This window comes from Humulus lupulus, chromosome 6, assembly GCF_963169125.1.
Source record: "Humulus lupulus chromosome 6, drHumLupu1.1, whole genome shotgun sequence".
NCBI lineage: Eukaryota > Viridiplantae > Streptophyta > Magnoliopsida > Rosales > Cannabaceae > Humulus > Humulus lupulus.
Genome location: NC_084798.1, coordinates 93,567,423 through 93,573,422, shown reverse-complemented (window position 1 = coordinate 93,573,422; position 6,000 = coordinate 93,567,423).

The following is a 6,000-nucleotide window of genomic DNA, read 5'->3' as shown; positions in this document are numbered from 1 at the left end:
CGTAACACCCGAGTTTAGGGCATGGCCCCACTGTGTGATTGTAGGGCGTGGCCCCGGATTGTATTACGTGCAAATGCTTAACCTTAAATGAACCATGATGTGTGTGAATGTTTATTTTGAATATACTATATGTGTTATTATGATGAAACGAGCGGCAGAGGCCGGGTACGGCATAGGCCGGGGCGGCCGTGGGCCGAAAGTAACACAGCACATGGGATGCTTATATTCAGGGTGGGACCCAAGGGATACATGAGTTATCCTCGCGGTGAGAACCGAAACTCCAGGCTTTGGTAAGGCCTTGGGAGCGGCATGGCCATACTTGTTTATTATGGTGGTTTTCCTATGTATCAGTGAATTATTGCCAGTTATTTTCTTTGCATATGTTATGTGTTATTTGGGTTTTCTTGCTGGGCTTCGGCTCACGGGTGCTCCGTGTGGCAGGTAAAACCAAGGAGTCAGTCAACCGGCCATGAGTATGGAGAGCGTGGGGGCGGCGCGTACATGTTCGGCCTGCCCGACTGCTTTGGTTGGGGGCATTTTGTATATGGCTGTATTTAACCATTCTTTTGATAGATGATCAAGTGTAAATCTATTTTGGTGTTGTAAACATTTTGTAAACCTTATTTTGGGATCCCAGATGTTTTATATTTAACGTTTTCAATGAAGTCGACCATTTTAAAAGAATACAGCCTTAAACTCTGGTTTAATCACACTTTTGGTTTTAGAAACCACTTTGAGTCAATTAAACGCACAATTTCTGTTTTAAACTCACTTAGTAACGACTCTAAGGTAGTAGGGCGTTACAATCATGCACCTATCATGTTTAAGCTAGTGAAAGGTTCACTTATCTGTTAAGCCCCGGTGACCCTATCGTCACATGGCTAAAGGAAGTTGTACCCACATTAGTGACTTTTGCGACTGTCACTTGCTTGTTTTGGACTGATAGTCCTAAATGATTATTATGATCATTGTTGATATTATTTCATGCTATATTGTGTTTTCTTGTTGGGCCTTGGCTCATGGGTGCTATGTGGTGCAGGTAAAGGGAAAGAAAATCTCACCCAGCCTTGAGTGGAGAGCTTAGGTGGTGATGTGTACATATGCGGCCGCTTGACCACCACGGCCATGGAGTTCTCAGAGGAACTAGGAGGTTTACCCTATTTTTGCCGCTTAGGTCGGCGGGTTTGTAAATTTGAAACAGTAATGACTAGTTTGAGTTGTAAATGTTTTTTATGGGCCCATGAACAGTTTTATGTACTTAATAGAATATATCATTTCCTTTTTATTGGTTTTCCACCTTAGCCTGGTAATAACACTTAGAAGCACGTTTTTTAACCAAAGGGCTCGGGTGGCGAGTCAAATTTCCAGTTCACCGTTCACCGTAACTGTTCTGGGGTAACCAGGGCGTTACATTATTCTTTAGAAATACTCCCCATTTGTATTGTTGGTTTTAGGAGTGTTCCAAATCCCGTCTTTGCTCTCAAATATCCTGGTGTTGGTAAGGAAAATAGGATAGATCTTGTATGCTTGTATGATATGTTATGCTTATATGTTATGTTTATGTATAATATGTTATGATAACTTATGTTATAATATGTTATGTTATGTTTTTATGTTATCTAGGGTTCATAGTTGCTTAGCTAGCAAGCCCTAGTGTTTATCATTTTCCTGGTTTAGAGTTATGATTTACCCTACCTCAGATATTAGATAGGGGACCTAAATGGGTTATCATATACTACCATGTGATCTAACCTACCTCAGATATTAGATAGGGGACCCAGATGGTTTATAACATGCCATGTTAATGAGTTAATGGCCATTAATATTGTAGTCCTATATGATATATGTTTTTATAGTCATATGTTTTATAGTGTATGCTTATATGGTATATGTTGTAGATAGTCTTATGTTCTTATAGTATATGATATAGTCTTATGCTTATGTTTGTGATGTATGTTTCTAGTAGATTTTCCTTGCTGGCATTAGGCTCATTCCTTTGTTTGATTTTAGTGTGATGCAGGAAACTAGATACGGAGGCGGAAATATTCTTGGTAGCTTGGCTTGTTTGTTGAGGATGAACGGACTGAGTGGACTGCATGTCGATCGAGGATGACGTTGTTTTTAGTTTTTTTTTAAATTATGTTTCTATGTATTTTCCGCATTTAGTTTTTTTTATACAATTGAATTAAAGTTTATGTTTTTCTTTTAAACAATGGGTACCCATGCCATATTTTCTATTATTATGTATTTGATACAATATTTTGAGATTTAATAAAGTTATATTATTTCTTGTGTATCTTTCCCAAAATAGTAGCTATGTCTAGTAGTTCTAATGGTCTAAGGTCTTAGAAATAGTTGGGTCATTACAACTTGAGCCTTCGAAAATGGTGCCGGAATAGGTAAGTGTTAAGACTCAAATTTTTGGTGTTCAAGCTTTTTTTTTATTATTCATTGATCATATGTGTTGTTTATAGTGTTTTATAAACTTAGAACTTTGTCCTAATTTATTTCAGATAATATCAGCCTTTGCTAGAATCATGACTTATAAGGAGCGGCTCAAATATCCAAACACCACACTTTTGGTGTGGTTCATGTCACCTAACATTTCAGTAATAAAATAACTTTTTTGTTATGTTAAATTTTTTTTGGATAGTAGATTGGCTCTTTTACTGTCAAGTGTAATAACCTTAAATTCTAATACAGTAATCCTTTTTTTGGCCAGCAAAAATACTTTGGTGAGGATTTCCCAGTTTGTTGGGCAGCTTATGAAAACAAATGAAAGCAACATCACTGTGGTGATTTTCGTAGATGTAATGAGGTGAGTAATTTCTCATATTGTTGTCTTTGAGATTTCCTTTGATCTAATAATTTCTTCTTTATTTAGATCACTACTTAAAATTTTGAGTAAATTATTGTGCAGATGTCGTATATTGGTTCATGGCAAGAGTGGACAAGGCCAACCAAAAAACTACAATTTGGGACTCCAAGAATTCTGAATCTGGGAGGGAAGTCATACTGGAACATACCAAAGAATTGGTAATTTTAAAAAATTTATGAAACTTATTAGGCAATAATATTTTTTTATACATGTATTGATTGTCTTGCTTTTCTATGTTAAATTAATTAATTTTTTTAGCTAGCCACGCTGGACGCGTTGTTCAAATTTGATATCTGTGGGATTCAATCCGACGGTTTTACATTCACACCCTTTACGATTGGTTTTGAAAGTGGTTGCCCCAACAAGAAAATGGTTTTGACTCTGGGATCTTTGTTTTAAAGTACATGGAAGCATTGGGGGATGGGAATAACGTTGTGTATGAGGTAAGAGTCTCAACCAATTATAATAAAGGACATCCATTATAAAATTTAAAATTTTTGTTTGCTGAGTTAGTTTAGTTGTATTCACAGTTTGATGCTATAAGTGAGCAATATCGTTTCGGTAACGAAATAGTCTTATATGAGCTTAATAAAATTGTGGAGCAAGTTGTGAGGGAAAGTGAGGACCATTTTCAGTTTGAATTTGGTTCCTCAATTGAGGCGACTGGGGTATATTCAATGGGGAAAGATGTTGCTGAACGTGAATCAATTCGCTGTCCAAGTCGGGACAACCCTGACAAGCGATTCTCAACAAAGAAAGCAAAGCGGACCAACATGATACCAACTATTTCATCTCGGACACGAAGTTCTGCAAAATACGCAGTTGCACGTAAGCTGAACGTCGGGGATACTAGTCCTTAATATGAACATTTGTTCCTTATATTTTGAGACATGGATTGGATGTGGAAATTCAAAGCTTGTGATGATGCTTATATTAGTTTTCATTTTTGTTTGTTGAATGTCACTGGTTGACTTTATTGGTGGCAGCCTACCTTTTTTGGGACAATATTTCTCTTACTTCAACTTAGTTATAGGATAGTATTTCACTTACATTAACTTATATGACTTGTTGCTTTATAAGGATATCACATGACAACTTTAATACATGAAAAAGGTTATGTAACATAAATCCAAAAAGGGTCAATTGGAATAGTGCTTCCAAAAAGAGATGTCAATAGTGGCTAACATTGTGGTTTTTCTAGTCAGATTTTTTTAATGTACCCCCACCTAATTATCAATCTTTGTAGTAGTATTACCAAATCTTGGCTTTAAAATGGATAAATAACTGTTAGGGATCATTAAAATAATGTCACTTACAAAGATGAGACTAATAAAGCAACCTAAGTATTCATAGTACAGCAGAGGAATTACTGAGACAAACCCATTCCCCAAACTCAAAGTGAGTGAATTAATACATGAATCAGAGTAACAACTCAAGTTAAACATAATTCATTAATCCAGATAATACGAGACCTACTTGTCACATAACTTGACAGGAGAACTACACCAAAAGACCCAACCACTACTTGGTTGACCACTAAATATTCAAAGTTAATAAAACATGAACTTAAACAAAAAAAAAGTTATGAATATAAGATACAAACAGAAAGTCAATATCTTCAGAATTTTATTAGTGACCATAAGTTTGGCATATTTTTTCTCGACTACATCAATCCGATCTAACAATGTGCAAAGGCGTTCGGTTGCCCAATTAGAAATTTTTGCCTCACACCAACTAAATTTCCACAACCCGCTTGATCAAACTTTGTCTATATCAATGGTATAAAACATTTCAAATGTAAGTAGTCAACATTTATACTCTAGTTTTGCAAAAAATACAATTAATTATTATGCATGAGTTTTAAAACTTACGCAGTTGGGGCATCCGTAAAATTGTCTTCCCAGGTTGTTCCTTGTCCATGAAATATGAATGACCCTTATCTTCCCACAATGACATTTTCTATTAATGTCCACATGTGCTTCAAATCCAGAGGTCGAACCTTCGGTGGAAGTCTCACTTGCTTAGTTAGGGTCCTTATCATTTTGTCTGGGTGGCTCCGAAAATAGCCTTGTAAAATCACGGGACTCTTCTTTCCTTTTCCTCTCCATGTGAATACTATGGTTCAAGAGAAGTTTAATGTAATATCTTATTTTATGACTTGTTTAAATTGTAACGACCTGTATTTTCGGGTACCTTAAAACGACTCGGGTCGGGATTTTTATCCCCGAGTTAAGAATATTATTTTAAATAATATTATATTTTTTTGGAAATTATTTCATGAGTTATTGCTGGCCATATTATGAATTTTGTGATTTAAAAGTCAAGATAAGACTTTCGGTTTTGGACCGATACAAAAAAACCTTGATCGGGTAAAAATCTCGTAAAATAAAATGAAAAATTATGGCAAATATATTTTGGGCATAAAATACATTCATAAAAATTAAAGTTTGGTAAAAAATAATAAACCTAAGAGAAAATGGAAATTTTAGGCAATTTTGTGTTAAATGCCTAATTTTACCGAAATGGAGAATTTTATTCCATAAATGGACCTTAGGTTAAATTTTATTGTGTGATTAATTAAATTAAATGTGAGAGACATTTAATTTAATTATTTAATGTTAAGTTTTGTGATTTAAAACTTAATAAGAGTGAAAAATGTATCAAAAGTCAATTTGGACTTTTCTTCTCATGAATTAATTATTCACCATTATAAAAAAATTTATAAATGGGTATTTTAGGATAGGTGGCCGGCCATGTGGGGTGTTAAAAAGGATAACAAAAAAAAATTATTTAAGTATAAATCCCATTTAATTTAGAATTCAAGTGGGCAAGTAGGTAGAAAAGCACTTAAGTATTTTGTGATATTTTGAAGAGTTTTGTGAGCCATTCTATACCCCAAACCGACCACACCTCTCTCCCATTCACTCTCATCTGATTTTGAGGACTCTCTCAAGTGCTCTCTCCTTTTTCAACCCCAAGAACACCAAGGAAACTTGGAAGCTAAGTCTTGGTCTAGGAAGGGGTAAAGTTTCATTCATCTAGACTTTTGTAAAGTTTTAATCATATAGTTTCAAATAGTAATTAACTATGTTATTGGGGGAATTTGGTTAGGGTTTTTGAAA